Consider the following 17,361-nt stretch of genomic DNA (forward strand, 5'->3'; position numbering starts at 1 on the left):
AACACATCTACTCAACTGGGCCCTCAGTTTACATCTAAAAAACATCAAGTTTTAGAAGATCACATCATACTATGTATGAATTCCAAAAAGTATTACATAATTTAAAAAATAAGGTTTATATCTAAATTGTCAGGGAAATGTCTCCAAGTGTGTGCAATGAATATTTAATAGTAAGAGTGGAAAAAAGATCTGCTTTAAACTAAGTTGAAAACAAAGCTATGGATAGCTACATTTAGTTGTGATAGGATAATATGCCATAAATAGTGTAGAGACCTGAAACCTTTTGTTTCTTTTAAATGAACATTACTACTGAAATGTTTTTTATTAAATTTAAAATCCCATTCAAAGAAAATGATTCAAAAAAATCAATGAATTAAGTATATTCATGTGCTGATATACAGTAAGGCAAAGTACAATGACTCAGCATTGCCTATGAAGACAGTAGTCACTAAGGGCATTATCTCAACAGAGAGACAATAGTCTCTCTAGGCTAATTTATTTATGCTAAAAAATCCAGGACCACCGATTACGTCTAAGACCCAGTGCTAAAGTAAATACAAAAAAATTGTCTATTCAATAATATTCCATTTTCTCTATTATTAGCTACATGCTAATGATTTAATGGCTATATTTAATTCTCTACATAATATTTCGAAATTATTTTATTTTTATCTCCAAAAATGTTTATTAGCATGATTAAAAACAGTTTTCGAATAACGACAGAAAGAATTTCTAAACATGAAAGTGTCAGTGGCTCTACCTTATAACCAAATATTTGCAAGTGAATGGACAGCTTTATTGCCAGTCTTTTATTAAAAACAATCCATATTTATTGGTTCCATGTGAAGCTATGACTATGGTTTGGGAATGCGTCCTTACTGCAATTAAGTATAAAAAATATCTTCCATAATTGGTGTGTGACCTGTATTACTGAGTAAAGAGTTGATAAAAATCCTCAAAGCTTTGGGTTTTTGTTTTTAAAAACATTCCTTTTACACACTACAAAGAAATAATCAGTACTTTGGCTGTTTAAATCACTACATGATATTTACAATGGCAGTCGCCAAAGGTCCTCCCTTCACATAATCACAAACACAGACCCTCTTCTGGAGTGTACATTTTTGGGGTGGGCTCTGAAGACTTGGGCCTCCAAGTGTTTATACTGGTTTAAACACAAAGCATTATCCAGAAAGTAGTAGTCATTATACATGTCACCTTCACACAGGTATGGCAGTCTGGTAAAAGCTTTGGTAACAAAACCAGTTTTTCTAAAAACTTCAGGAAGGCTATTGACTTGTTCTTCCCAACTCTATCCCTTGATTTCTAAAATTTCTGATGGTTTCTCCCACTTGCCACCTATGTTTTCCACATAGGGATGAAAGGGTAAAACCAGAGCAAGGATGACTTGCCTCTCATTGGCTCCAAGACATTTCTGATATCTTTTAACACAGTCAGGGGCTGATCACAGCTGTCTGGCAAATTTAAGCAACTGACATCATACTGGAATCCTGTATTCTGCTATTCATTTATACCAAGCACTTTGTATTTCTTCTTCTGAAGCTGCCATATCATAGTTTCAGAGAGCTCAGTGGCATATATTTCTTCAAAATGAGAGTTCATGATTTTTCTGACTTCTCCATCCCCAGCACCTAAGTCTATGGGCTTTCCAATCTGGATTAATTTTTAGCAGTCTCTGAAACTGATCTGGTGAAAATGCAAACATTGAGCCTCTTCCTAGCAACCCCCTAATAGATATTCTAGACATAAACAGGCTAAAAACAGATGACACAAAAGAGTGACAGAACTGGACAAATAGCCAGTCCGATTTCTCAATGCTGTTAAGAACATCTGTGTTCCCTGATTAAGGTAACTCTGAACAAAGAGAGCCTGGAATGATTCACATTTCTCTCTATTGCACACCTACTACTGGTGGTTCTCCTTCCTACTGGCCTCGGCCCTGTCAGCCTGTCAAGGCCACTTCTCATGTTCACATATAAGGAGCGGGTGAGTGGACTCCACAGCATCCACATCCTCCATGCAAGCCAAACAGACGCCAGGCTCAGGCACAACCTGCCCAGTTTCACCAAGGGCCATGGCCACTTATTTGGATCACTGCCAGTGTTGGGGCGAGGAGGAGGAGGTACCACTGCCCGGATTAGAGCCATTGCACCCAACTTGTCCATCCAGCCCCTTCAGGGCCAAAACAGGGGGGGTCAAAATTATTATTTTAGATAATATAAAATCAGATGTAAAAAACAAATACATAGAAACTCTTAAATAAATAATATTTCAACTGGATAATTTTAAGAAGATAATATTTTTGTTATTCCTATTAAATCATTAATAGAAAAATTTTCAAAAAGAAAGCAGAGTGACATCAGTGGAGTGGCAGAATATACAACTCCAAACTCTCATCCTCCCAAAGAAACACTAAAAAACAAGCCGTAACTGTCAGAACCAACTTTGCAATGATTCTGAAAAACAATCCAAGATTTACGAAAACCAAATGAACAATGAATGAAGAAAGAGACTTCTTAATTTTTTTTTTTTTAAGATTTTATTTATTTGCGAGAGAGAGAATGAGAGACAAAGAGCATGAGAGGGAGGAGGGTCAGAGGGAGAAGCAGACTCCCTGCTGAGCAGGGAGCCCGATGCGGGACTCGATCCCGGGACTCCAGGATCATGACCTGAGCCGAAGGCAGTCGCTCAACCAACTGAGCCACCCAGGCGCCCAAGAAAGAGACTTCTTGAAAGCTTTGTGGCATTGTTACTTGCCCTTACCCTACTCCCTCCTTGGTACAGCAGCAGTCTTGGAGAGGGATGCAGTTTCCAGTGTGGGAGACCAGTACTTGGGTTCTGGAGGGAGCAGAGCAGACCATATTTGCAAAATATTATGTAACTCTGTTCTAACTTGTTTAGGAGCTACCTGAAGGACTAACACAAAACATTCATCCCTTTTTTGTCTAACTTGAAAAGAGTGGTGGGCATTGCTCTTGAACCCACTGCAAGCTGAATTAAGAACAAGCAGAGCCTTCGGCTCAGGTCATGATCCCAGGGTCCTGGGATCGAGCCCCGTGTCGGGCTCCCTGCTCAGCAGGAAGGCTGCTTCTCCCTCTCCCACTCCCCCTGCTTGTGTTCCCCCTCTCGCTGTGTCTCTCTCTGTCAAATAAATAAATAAAATCTTTAAAAAAACAAAAGAACAAGCAGATACGTGGGTTAAAGGTTACAATTAAAACTAAAAATACCACCTAAGGCTTGGGAACAAGAGTTGGTGAGAGTTTCCTTGGGAAATTAGGACTTTCAAAAGCATCCATGTATATAGGAAAATGTACATGCCCAGGGCAAGTAGAAGACCAAAATCTTCCACCTGAAGCTGATCACTAAGATGAATGCAAGCCTGACTAAATGATGAAGGACTGCTGTGGCACAGAACCAATCTGCAAACAGGACAGGTTTTGGTTTTTTTGTTTGGTTCTTGTTTTTTTTTTTTTAGCTTCCGGCTTTCAAAGAAATATCTGTCAAAACCCTAGCTGAACATAACCTAAGAAATAAAGATTTCAGTGACTTCATATGCCAAAGAATAAATCTTGGCAAAAATAAAAAAATAGATTGGGAAATAAGGGACTAAAAAAGTTTAGTAATATAGAAAATAGCAATATTAGGAGAAACTAAATTTCAAGAATTATCAAATTATAATATTCAAATTATCAGTTCTCAACAACAAAAAAAATCACAAAGCATATAATAAAAAACAGGAAGCAAGGCTCATAAAAAATAAACTGATAAAAACTATCCTTGAGAAATCTAGAAATTGGATTTACCTACAAAGATTTTGACATAACTGTCTTAAGGATGCTTAAAGAGCAAAAAGAAAACATAGACAAAGAAAGAAATCTTATAAATGAATGAATAAACAAAATGGGATTATCAAGAGGTAGAAATTATAAAAGGAACAATTTTGGGGACTGAAAAATACAATACCTGAAATAAGAAATTCACTAGAGTGGTTCAACAACAGGTGTGAGCAGGCAATAGAAAGAAATATAAAATCTAAAGATAGGACAATTAAAATTATGCAGTCCAAGAGGCAAAAGGAAAAACAATGAAGAAAAGTCATCAACATCTAAAAGACCTGTGTGACAACATCAAGTGAATCAACATGCACTGTGAGAGCCTGAGAAGTGAAAGAGAAAGAGGCAGAAAGTATATTTGAAGAAATAATGGCCAAAAACTTCCCAAATTTGATGAAAGACAAAAATCTACAAATCCAAGAAGCTCAAAGAACTCTTGGTATAATTAACACAGACACTCACATAATGGTACACAATAAGCAAACTGTTGAAAGAGAAGAGAATCTTCAAAGAAGCAATAGAAAATATGTCACATCACAGATTTCTCAATAAGATTAATAGATGATGTCTTATCACAAAACATACAGGACAAATGACAGTGGGATGACATATATTTAAAATATTTAAAGAAAAAGACCGTCGGGCGCCTGGGTGGCTCAGTTGGTTAAGCGACTGCCTTCGGCTCAGGTCATGATCCTGGAGTCCCGGGATCGAGTCCCACCCACATCGGGCTCCTTGCTCGGCAGGAAGCCTGCTTCTCCCTCGACCCTCCCCGCTCTCATGTGCTCTCTGTCTCTCTCATTCTCTCTGTCTCAAATAAATAAATAAAATCTTTAAAAAAAAAAAAAAAAAAAAAGAAAAAGACCGTCAACCCAAAATTTTGTATTTCACAAAACAGACAGTGGGGTGTCTGGGTGGCTCAATCGGTTAAGTGTTTGACTCTTGATCTCAGATCAGGTGTCAATCTCAGGGTCGTGAGTTTGAGCCCCGTGTTGGGGCCCTACTTAAAAAAACAAAAGAAGAAGAAGAAGAATGAGAAGAGTTAAGACATTCCCAGAAACACAAAAGCAGAGAATCTGATACCACTACACATACTATAAAAGAAAAGCTAATGGCAATCCTTCATGTTGAAAGGACATCAGACAGTAACTCAAAGCTGTGGGAAGAAAAGATCCCTGATAAAGGTAAATACATCAGTATATATGAAGCTAGTATTACATATTTAAGGTCTGTATTGCCAAACTTTATTTCCTACAAGAATTAAAACACAAATGCATAAAAAATAATTATAAATCTATGCTACAGAGCAACAACGTATAAAAATGTAACTTGTAACACAACAAAAAAAGGGAGGAAGAACATTTCCAGGGAAGACGTTGGAGTAGGAGGACCTTAAGCTCACCTTGTCCCATGGATACAACTACACAGCACTCACATCAGTGTAATTAACCCCCAAAAATGAACCGAAGACTTGTAGAACAAACTCCACAACTAAATGTAGAGAATAGGCCACATCAAAGAGGGTAGAAAGGGCAGAGACATTGTGAGGAGCTAAACCCCAAGGGTCTGGCCACCAAAGGGAAGGAGCCATGGGCACAATAAGGGGGGGAGAAACAGAATACCATACCGGGGAGCCTGCAAGAGAAAGACATATCCCCTAATACTTGCTTTGAAAACCAGAGGGGCCAAATTTCATTAGTTCTTATAACCAGCAGAATGCAAAGTGTGGAACTTTAAAAATCAGCAGGCTCAGTTCTGAAAGAGCCAGGAGGGCGATAGGAAACTGAGTCCTTGCCCTTAAAGAGAGAACACAAGAAACAGCTGGCAGAAATACAGCATAGAATGAGCAGTTTGAAAACTGCCCATGGCATATGGGAGGGAGAGTTATTTATTAATCTCAGAGTTCACTGAGGGACTTTTTCAGGAACAAAGGAGCAGGCAAGTGCAGTGCTGTGCCTGTATTCACTACCTAGCTGCATACACCACGCCCTATCCCCTCCAGCTGAGCCTGCCTTAGTCCTGGTAATTTAGGCCCCCTCCTCCAAAGGACCAGCAAAAAAATCTTGCCAACACTGCATGTCTCAACTGCACACTTGCGGGGCCTTGGTCCTTGAGGTGGTGATGGTCACATCCCATGGAGGACACCAACACCTTGTTAAAACTGCACCACTCATCTACATGTACTTTGAAGAGTATCCCTGGCCAGCCCCAGTCTCCACAGTGGCTGTATGTCCCTTGTGGAAGAAGAGGACCAGCACCATCTTATTAAAAGTGCATGCCCCACCCACGACTTTCGAGAGCAAGAGACATAGCTAACTTTCCTAACACAAAGAAACAGACACAGATAGACAAAATGAAGAGAAAGAGGAATATGTCCCAAGTGAAAGACCATGAAAAAAATCACAACAAGAGACCTACATGAAACAGAGATAATTAATAAGCCAGATAAAGAATATAAAGTAATGATCATAAAGATACTCACTGGACATAAGAAAACAGTGGAAGACATCTAGTGAGACCCTCAACAAAGAGATGAAAAAGAATCAACCTTAATAAAGAGATGAAAAAGAATCAATCAGAGATGAAGAACTCAATACCTGAAATTAAAAATACACTAAGTGAAATAAACAGTAGACTGGAGGAAGCAGAAGAATGGATCAATGACCTGGAGGACAGAGTAATGAGAAGCAATCAAGCTGAACAGGAGAGAGAAAAATCATTTAAAAAATGAAAATAGAATTAGGGAATTCAATGACACCATCAAGCATACTAACATTCACATTATAGGGATCCCAGAAGAAGAGAGGAAAGGGGGCAGAAAATCTATTTGAAGAAATAATAGGTGAAAACTTCCTGAATCTGGGGAAGGAAACAAATTCAGATCCAGGACGCACAGAGATCCCCCCAAGGACATTGGGGTGGGTATGTGCTATGGTGAGCGCTGTGAATTGTGTAGGCTGTTGAATCACAGACCTGTACCTCTGAAACAAAGAATACATTATATGTAAAAAAAAAAGAAGAAGAAGAAGAAGATAGCAGGAAGGGAAAAATGAAGGGGGGGAAATCGAAGGGGGAGACGAACCATGAGAGACTATGGACTCTGAGAAACAAACTGAGGATTCTAGAGGGGAGGGGGTTGGGGGGATGGGTTAGCCTGGTGATGGGTATTAAAGAGGGCACATACTGAATGGAGCACTGGGTGTTATACGCAAACAATAAATCATGGAACACTACATCAAAAACTAATGATGTAATGTATGGTGATTAACATAACATAATAAAAAAAAATCAATCAAAAGAAGGCCACACCAAGACACATATTAATTAAAATGGCAAAAAGGAGTGATAAAGGAAGAATTTTAAAAGGAGCAAGAGAAAAGAAAAAGTTACATAAAAGGAAAACTCCATCAGGATAAAAGTGGATTTTTCAACAGAAACTTTGTAGGCTAGAAGAGAGTAGCATGATATATTCAAAGGGCTGAAAGGAAAAATCTGCAGCCAAGAGTATTCTATCCAGCAAGGCTATTATTCAGAATAGAAGGAGAGATAGAGAGTTCCCCAGACAAACGAAAGTTATAGGAGTTCATGACCACTAAACCAGCCCTACAAGAAATGTTAATGGGGACTCTGAGTAGAAAGGAAAGACCATAAGTAAGAGTAAGAAAAGTAGAAAGCACAAAAATAGTAAAAATAAATATAGCTGTAAGAATCAGTCAAGGTATTCACAAAATAAAAGGATGCAAAGTATGACACTATATACCTAAAACATGGAGGGAAAGGAGTAAAGAACAGGTTGAAACTTGAGCAACCTTCAACTTAATATAGACTGCTATAGGCAGAAGACACTATATACAAACATAATGGTACCTACAAATCAAAAATGAGCAATATATATGCAAAAAATAAAGAGAAAGGAATCCAAGTATATCACTAAAGAAGGCCAACTTATGATGACAGAAGAGAGCAAGAAAGGAACAGAGGATACACACACGCGCACGCGCACACACACACACACACATATACACAAAGGATATGAAAAGAAAGCCGGGGCAGAAATACTTACATTGGACAAAACTAACTTTGAAACAAAGACTAACAAGAGACAATGTAGGACACTATATAATCATTAAGGGGACAATTCAACAAGAAGACATAACAATTGCAAATATAAATATTTATACACCCAATATGGAAGCTCCCAAATGCATCAAACAGTTAATAAAAAATATAAAAGAATTAATAATAATACAATAATAATAGAGGATTTTAACACCCCACTAACATCAATGGACAGATCATCCAAACAGAAAATCAACAAGGGAGCAGTGGCTTTGAATGACAAATTGGACCAAATGGATTTAATATATATATTCAGAACATTCCAACACAAAACAGCAGAATACACATTTTTTTTCAAGTGCACATGGAACATTCTCCAGAAGAGATCGCACATTAGGTCAGAAAACAAGTCTCAACAATTTGAAAAAGATGGAAGTTATACCATACATCTTTTCTGACAACAACGCTATGAAAGTAGAAATCAAGCTCCAGAAAAATCTTCCAGATTGTGCTCTTCCAAGAGCACAAATACATGAAGGTTAAGTAACATGCTACTGAACAATGAATGGGTCAACTGAGAAATCAAAGAGGAAATAAAAAAATACATGGAGACAGATGAAAATAAAACACAACAATCCAAAATCCCTGGGATGCAGCAAAAGTGGTTCTACTAGGGAAGTTTATAGCAATACAAGCCTACCTGAAGAAGTAAGAAAAATCTCAAATAAACAACCTAAGCTTGCAGCTAAAGGAGGGAGAAAAGGAACAAAACCCAAAACCAGCAGAAGGAAGGAAATAATAAGCATTAGAGCAGAAATAAATGATACAGACACTAAAAAGAACAGAACAGATCAATAAAACCAGGAGGTGGTTCTTTGAAAAGATTGACAAAATTGATAAACCTCTAGCTAGACTCATCAAAAAAAAAAAAAAAAAAAAAAACCAACAAAGGAAAAAAACACAAAAAAAGATAGGACTCAAATAAACAAAAACCAGAAATGAAAGAGGAGAAATAACAACTGACACCACAAAAACTACAAAGGATTATAAGAGAATATTAAGAAAAACTATATGCAACAAACTGGAAATCCTAGAAGAAATGGGAAAATTCCTAGAAACATATAACTTACCAACACTGAAGCAGGAAAAAATAAAAAATTTTAACAGATCCATTACCAGCAATGAAACTGAATCAGTAATCAAAAATCTCTCAACAAACAAGATGTCCAGGACCAGACAGTTTCAAAAGTGAATTCTACCAAACATTTAAAGAAGAGTTAGTACCTATTCCTCTCAAACTTTTCCAAAAAATAGAAAAGAAATTGCTAAGTTCATTCTATGAAGCCAGCATTACCCTGATACCAAAACCAGATAAAGATACAACAACAATAGCAACAACAAAAAGAACTACAGGCCTACACATCTAATGAATATAGATGCAAAAATCCTCAACAAAATATTACCAAACTGAATCTAACAATACATTAAAAAAAGCATCCACCACAATCAAGTGGGATTTATTCCTGGGATGCAATACTTACAAATCAATGTGATACATCACATCAATAAGAAAAAGGATAAAAACCATATGATCATTTCAATAGATGGAGAAAAAGCATTTGACAAAGTACAACATCCATTCATGATAAAAACCTCAACAAAGTAGGTTTAGAGGAAACATACCTCAACACAATAAAAGCCATATATATATATATATATATATATAACTCACAGCAAACATCAGACTCAATGGTGCAAAACTGAGCGCTTTTCTCCTAAAGTGAGAAACAAGACAAGAATGTCCACTCTCACCACTTTTATTCAATATAGTACTGAAAGACCTAGCCACAGCAATCAGACAAAACAAAGGAATAAAAGGTGTACAAACTGATAAGGAAGAAGTAAAACTTTCACATTTCAGATGACATACTATATATAGAAAATCCTAAAGACTCCACCAAAAAACTTGCTAGAATTGATAGATGAATTCAGTAAAGTTGCAGGATAAAAAAAATCAATGTACAGAAATCTGTTGCACTTCTATACACTAATAATGAAGCAGCAGAAAGAGAAATTAGGAAAACAATCCCATTTAAAACTGCATCAAAAAGAATAAAATACCTAGGAATAAACTGAACCAAAGAGGTGAAAGACCTGTACCCTAAAAACTATAAAATATTGATGAAAGAAATTGAAGGTGACACAAAGAAACAGAAAGACCTTCCGGATTCATGGATTAAAAGAACAAAAATTGTTAAAATGTCCGTAATACCCAAAGCAATCTTCACATTTAATACAATCCCTATCAAAATAACAACACATTTTTTTTGTGTTGTTTTTCACAAATTTTTCACAAATCTAGAACAAAAAGTCCTAAAATGTATATGGAACCACAAAGAACTCAAATGGCCAAAGTAATCTTGAAAAAGAAAAACAAAACTGGAGGTATCACAATTCCAGACTTCACAATTATATTACAAAGTAATCAAAACAGTATGGTACTGGCACAAACAGACACATAGATCAATGGAAAGAAAGGAGTGCAGAAATAAACCCACCATTATATGGTCAATTAATCTCGGGCAGGAAGTAATATTCAATGGAAAAAAGATAGTCTTTTCAACAAATGGTGTTGGGAACTCTGGAAAGCAACATGCAAAAGAATGAAACTGGACCACTTTCTTACACCACAGACAAAAATAAATTCAAAATGGATTAAAGACTTAAATGTGAGAAAGGAAACCATTAAAATCCTAGAAGAGAGCACAGGCAATACTTTCTCTGACAATAACAACATCCTAGATATATCTCCTGAGGCAAGGGAAACATGCAAAAATAAACTATTGGGACTATATCAAAAATAAACAGCTCTGCACAGCAAATGAAACAACCAACAAGGCTAAAAGACAACCTACTAAATAGGAGAAGATATTTGCAAATGACATATCCAATAAAGGGTTAGTATCCAAAATATATAAATAACATAAAACTCAACACCCAAAAAACAAATAATCCAATTTAAAAATGGGCAGAAGACATGAACAGACATTTCTCCAAGAAGACGTACAGATGGCCAACACATTAAATGATGCTCTACAACACTCATCATCAGAGAAAAGCATGTCAAAACCACAGTGAGATATTACCTCACCTCTGTCAGAATGGCTAAAATCAAAAACACAAGAAACAAGTATTGGCAAGGATATGGAGAAAAAGGAACCCTCATGCAATGTTGGTGGGAATGGAAACTGGTGTAGGCACTGTGGAAAACAGTATGGAGGTCACTCAAAAAATTAAACATAGAATTACCATGTGATGCAATAATTCTACTAGTGGATATTTACCCAAAGAATACAAAAACACTATTTTTAATGCAGCATCATTTACAACAGCCAACTTATGGAAGCCACCTAAGTGTCCATCAAGAGACGAATGGGTAAAGAATATGTTGGGTGTGTGTGTGTGTGTGTGTGTGTATACACTCATACACACACACACACACACACACACACACATATATACAATGGAATATTATTCAGCCATAAAAAGGAATCAAATCTTGCCATTTGCAATGACATGGTTGGAGATACAGAGTATAATGCTAAGCAAAAAGTCAGTCAGAGAAAGACAAATACCGTTATGATTTCATGCATATGTGGAATCTAAGAAACATAATAAACGAGCAAAGTTCAAAAAACAAAGAGAGAGAGAAACCAAGAAACAGACTGTTAACTAGAGAGAACAAACTGATGGTTACCAGAGGAGAGGTGGGTGGGAGGATGGGTGAAACAGGTGGAGGGGATTAAGAATGCGTTTATCTTGATAAGCGGTGAAATACATGGAATTCCTGAATCACTATACTATACACCTGAAATGAATATAACACTGTATGTTAACTACACTGGAATTAAAAATTTTAAAAAAACATAAAAAAGGGAAGAAGGACAGAGCTAAAGAGGAGCAGATACTTTGTATACTATGAAGTTTTGGTATCAACTTGAAGTAGATTGTTATAAATTTAAGATGTTAAATGTAATTCCTATGATAACTACAGAGACCATATCTAAAAAAATATTACACAAAAGGAATGTGAAGGCGTTCAAGATGATCACTACAAAAAAAAAAACATAAATAAACACAAGAAAAAGCAGTAATGGAAGGAAGGAGGGGGAAGAAGGGTACAAAACATACAGAACACAATAGCAGAAGAGCAGAAGTAAGTACTGTTTTATCAACAGTTACTTTAATGTAACTATTAAAGTTTCCAATCAAAGGCAGAGATTACCAAAATGGATTAAAAAATTATACGGCTATATGTTGTCCACAAGATCCAAATCTTAAGATTCAAAGACACAACAGACTGAAAGTCAAAGGGTAGAAAAAGATATTCTATGTAAAAAGCGGTCAAAAAAGAGATACTATGGCTATACTGATATTAGACAAAATAGACTTTGTCAAAAACTGTTACAAGAGACAAAGGACATTATACATTGATAAAAGGGTCAATTAATCAAGAAGATAATTATAAATATTTGTGCACCAAACAATACAACATGAAAATATATGAAGCAAATATTAACAGAATTGAAGGGAGAAACAGACAGATCTACAGTAATAGTTGAAGACTTCGGTTCACCATTTTCACTAATGGATAGAACATCTAGACAGAAGATCAATAAGGAAATAGAGAACTTGAATAACAATGTAAACCAACTATACCTAACAGACATATATAACACACTGTACCTGACAACAACAGGATACACAATCTTCTCAAGTGCACGTGGAACATGCGCCAGGACAGACCAGAGGTTAGGTCAGAAAACAAGTCTCAATATATAAAAAGACTAAAATCATACATATCTTCTCTGAATATAAAGGAATGAAACTAGAAGTCAATTGTGGAAGGAAAACTGGAAATTTTTCAAGTATAAATGCAAATATGTGTGTCTACAGATGAAGAAAAGACAGATAAATATGTGGGTGGAGTCTATATAAACATGGTAGTTTTAACTTTTAAGGAAAAAAAAATATGCTACTGATCATCTCTGGTTAGTAATTTCCGGGAACAAAACACCTGCTGAACTGATAAAATTAAATTGCCACATTCAGCTTAATGAAATTTTAAAGTAAAGGCTTCATGATATCACGACTGAAAGTCTCGAGCAAGACAAACCTAAGTATATGCTCCACCATTTACTTGCCCTGTTATTTACCGTTCAGTATCTTGGTTTCTTCATTTGGAAAATGGGGAAGATAACCGTTTCTACCACCAAGTGTGGTTACAAGGATTAAATAAGAAAATTCAAGTAAAGTGCTTAGTGTAGGCATGTAGCATAATGTAATTCCTCAATAAATGCTAGCTATGATTTTTCTGAACATATTAATGTATTTAACATATTGGATACAATGGAGGAATAAAATTAAAAGGCTATTCTATCTAAAGGAAATAAACTTATTTATAATTTAAATAATTGAAAATTGTAACTCTTCTAGTCATTAAAAAGCATTATTTCTGATAAATTTGATAATTAACAAAAAACTTATTCAATGGGTTATACAACTCTGTGCGAGTTCTCTGGTGTTCTTTTTAATATCTTTCCTGATGATGATTATCATACCAAATATTAAATATGATGATATAAAGAAAGAGAATAGAAAAAAAACCCACAAAATTAAATAAAATTACAGCCTTGAAATATAAAGCCACCTAATGCATAAACTTTGTATGTTTCTTGAGACTGATAAAATATAGACAGATAAAGAACTAAAACTATAGTCAATCTAGTAATAAACTAAAACTATCTCTTATAGTTTACAATATTACCCATGCAGCAGAATAAAACAAGCTTTAAGAAGACTTATTAATGATTCTGCACCTGAATGAAAAAAAGGTGTAATTTCAAAGACAGTCACAAGTATAACTAATAGTTACCCTGTAATAATACACAAATGCAAATATTTCTATTTATTGTGATTGTTATTTCTGGGCATACTGTTACTTCCCCAGGCATTCCATAGATTTAAATTTGCTTGATGTCTCAGGGGGGAAAAAAAAAAAAGCAGACCAGGAATCAACCAGGAAAACAGAATTCCAATGCAAACTTAATCTTTCTGGATCCTAGCATCCACATCTATTAAAAAGGGGTAGGACCAGTTCAGTCTAAACTCATGAACATGATGATCATCCAAATCACCTGCGACAAGTAAGTAGAAAGAGTGTGCATGCATGTGTGTGGTGTGCGTGGGAGAGAGCTAAGGTGAGAATGAGATAACAATGGTGGATCTATGATTCCCTACTTATAAATGGTTTCCTAATTACTTTGGTGATCCATGAGTCTTTTTAGTCCAAAATAATAAGCTCCTACTGTGCTAAAATCGAGTTTCCTATTGTAGAAGGCAATTAAATCTGCTCCAAACCAGGAGATTATTATCTTACGTGTTATCATTTACTGTGGACTATCATAAGCACAAGTTTCAATCTCATTTTGCAGCAGTAGTAGTGGGCTACACTGAGCTATGCCAACACTGTACGTTATCCTAATGTGACCAGGAGCATGTAGTTGATTATTGGTGGAAGGGTGCGGACTGGAGGTGGCAAGCACAAACTGCTACTGGCTGGTGCGGTCCTCCTGCAGACCACATGGGCTTCAAAAGCACCTTCCTACAAGACTTACACAACGCCGATGCTATAATTTAGATAAGTACAAAGCACATTTATACTAAGTAGATCAACAACAAATTTGAGAAGAGCTTATTCAGAAGTAAACGTATTAAAAAAGAACATTTGAAAATATTTCTTTAAAGAGTATTAAGGTCAAGGATGATTATTATGTAATTTGCCCTTTGCTACATTTTTTCTTAACAAAAATTCAAATAATGATTTGGCTTAGACCCTGATCAACTGAAATTTTTAGTTTAGCTACTAATTTTAACAAATGTTTTAATGAAATGCCCTCACTAAAAAAACAAAACAAAACAAAACAAAACAGCTTTTCAAAGAAAATCTAATTGATACTTAGGTAATTCTAACTCTGATGTTAAATTATGTTACGTGCCTAAGTGAATATAACAAAAGTAATACACAAATTATTTGCTAAATAAAATGGAGTATATATCTAGCATTGAAGTCCTATTTCATTTTCTGTAAATCTTTCAGATAATAACTATAAAATATTTATATTAATTATTATTTTTCTTCAATGTATAAAATAAGGAAATACCTTTCTCTACAGAACAGATTCCTTCGGGCACTTCCCATTTTCACTCTTGATTATAATCCGTGCTAGATACTTTAAGATTGGTTTAACATCTAGTGAGTGGAAGACACCTCATAAAATGTAAGGATACCCATTCACCAAAAGTGATTAACTTAGCTAATATCAAATATCACACTTTTTTGTATGAAAAATTAAAGTGAGAACTATTTGAAGGATATAAATTACCATCTACAAACCAGAGTAAATAATCCTGTTTATGTCTTAAATGACAGCTAATTGAACAAGTTCATATATCAAAGATCTACTTAAAAAGTATAATGGGCATTTTAACTATAAATTCCAAAGCTCTGATGAATAACCAAGGGTAAATATTCTCAAACATATCTTTACTCTTACAAATGATTTACTAAACTAAATCACATTAAAATACAGTAATCTCAGGGCCCCTGGGTGGCTTAGTCAGTTAAGCGTCTGCCTTCGGATCAGGTCATGATCTCAGGGTCCTGGGATCGAGCCCTGCATCGGGCTCCCTGCTTAGCAGGGAGCCTGCTTCTCCCTCTCCCTCTGCCTGCTGCTCCCCCTGCCTGTGCTCTCTGTCAATTAAATAAATAAAATCTTTTTTTAAAAAGCATTAAAAAATACAGTAATCTAAAATCCTCAAGTACAATATCAAAAATTTTTTAATATTCACCATTTCCTTTAAAGATTCAAAACATTAATTGATCAATAAAAATGTTTTATTTTGTAAATTATATTTGTTATGACATTAATTATACTAAAATCTGATTTTAAAGAGAAATTACACATCCATAAACTGATCTCTATTTACCATTTTATGATAAAGTATAATTATTAGTGGAGATGATTTATTAAACCTGGTAATAACTAGAAATATGTAAAAGAAAAAATGACTTCTCCTTTAAATTTGCTAGGAAATGTGCAATGTACAAAATTCAACTTTTAGAGAATAAAAAGTTTTATTCAAAGTAGTTATTTATTGAGCATTTTATCCAAACTAACTTATTTAGCTATCTAGACAAATTGAAAATGGACTAATTTATAAATGCATTCACTGATTCAAACTTCCTTTCATGCACCTGAATTATGTGATAGTTTTTCTATTATTTGTTCTTTCAACAATTACATGTTGAGTACTTCCTATATTTTAGCACTAGTGATCCAATAGTAAGCAAAAGCTCAAAATCCATCCCTGGCTTAAGTTTGTTGAAAGTTCAGCAGAGGAGAAAGTCAAAGCAATGTACAATGACAACTTTGAAAAATGTTATAATGTCACACACTCTACTATACAATAACATAGAGAGAGGAGGAGCCACTGACCAAAAAGAGCATGAAGAGCACTCCACTAGAGATCAGCATGTGCCAGGATTCTGTGAAGGTCTTGTCAAGGATTTGGGTCAAGAGGGAATAGGAAGGCAGTGAAAGAAATGTTGTGAGGAGAAGCAGAACAGGATGAAGTTTGCAGCTTTAAAAAGATCACTTGAACTTCAGGGTGAAGGAATTTGAGGGTGGGTATAGGGAGGAGAGTGAACGGAAGAATACTGAATTTTGCCCTTGTACTTTAAGGCAAAAAAATGATGATAAAATAGCTATATTGGTCATATCATTCTCATACCATCTTAGAAATGGCAACTCTCCATTTTTAAAGCTTGTTGATATTATTTACGGAGAACCTTCTATGTGCCAGACAGTTTTTAGGACATGGAAGTACTATAATGAACAAAACAGGATTTAGTGTGGGGGTGCAGGAAGCAGGAGAAAACACAAGAAAATGAATTCTTAACAGATTAAGTTCAGATAATTATAAGACCTGTAAAAAAAAATACAGCAGAATAATGTGACATTCAGTGACTGGGGGAGGATGCTCTCTGCAGGGAGAGGTAATACCTGATTTGAAATTCTAGTAACAAGAAAAAAATTAGCTATTTAAACATCAGTGGCAAAGGGTACAACATGCAAAGGCCCTAGAGCAGAAGCTGGCTTTTAAAAAAGAAAAAAAAAAAAAAAGTCAAGATGGCTCAAAGCCTGGGAATAGAGTTGTATGAGATGAGGTCTCCGGGAGAAGGAGCAGCCGTTGAACTTGGGGTTATACAGAGAGAAGTCTAGATTTTACAAGTACAATGAGAAGCTACCATAAGTTTTAAAATGATGAAAAAGATCTATTTCATGTTTGAAAGATGATTCTAGATATGAACACTGGATTGAAAATGGGG

General features: G+C 35.5%; 1 protein-coding gene and 1 pseudogene across 12 annotated transcripts in view; both read right to left on the reverse strand.

Moving 5' to 3' along the window:
* Positions 1 to 17,361, reverse strand: part of TBC1D5 (TBC1 domain family member 5) — a 587,897-nt gene that overhangs the window by 280,419 nt on the left and 290,117 nt on the right. The window lies entirely within an intron of this gene.
* LOC123863852 (protein-L-histidine N-pros-methyltransferase-like) lies at positions 967 to 2,322 on the reverse strand (annotated as a pseudogene).

Source organism: Mirounga angustirostris, unplaced genomic scaffold, assembly GCF_029215605.1.
Source record: "Mirounga angustirostris isolate CCGP_5_RB_7025 unplaced genomic scaffold, mMirAng1.0.hap1 SCAF_1, whole genome shotgun sequence".
NCBI lineage: Eukaryota > Metazoa > Chordata > Mammalia > Carnivora > Phocidae > Mirounga > Mirounga angustirostris.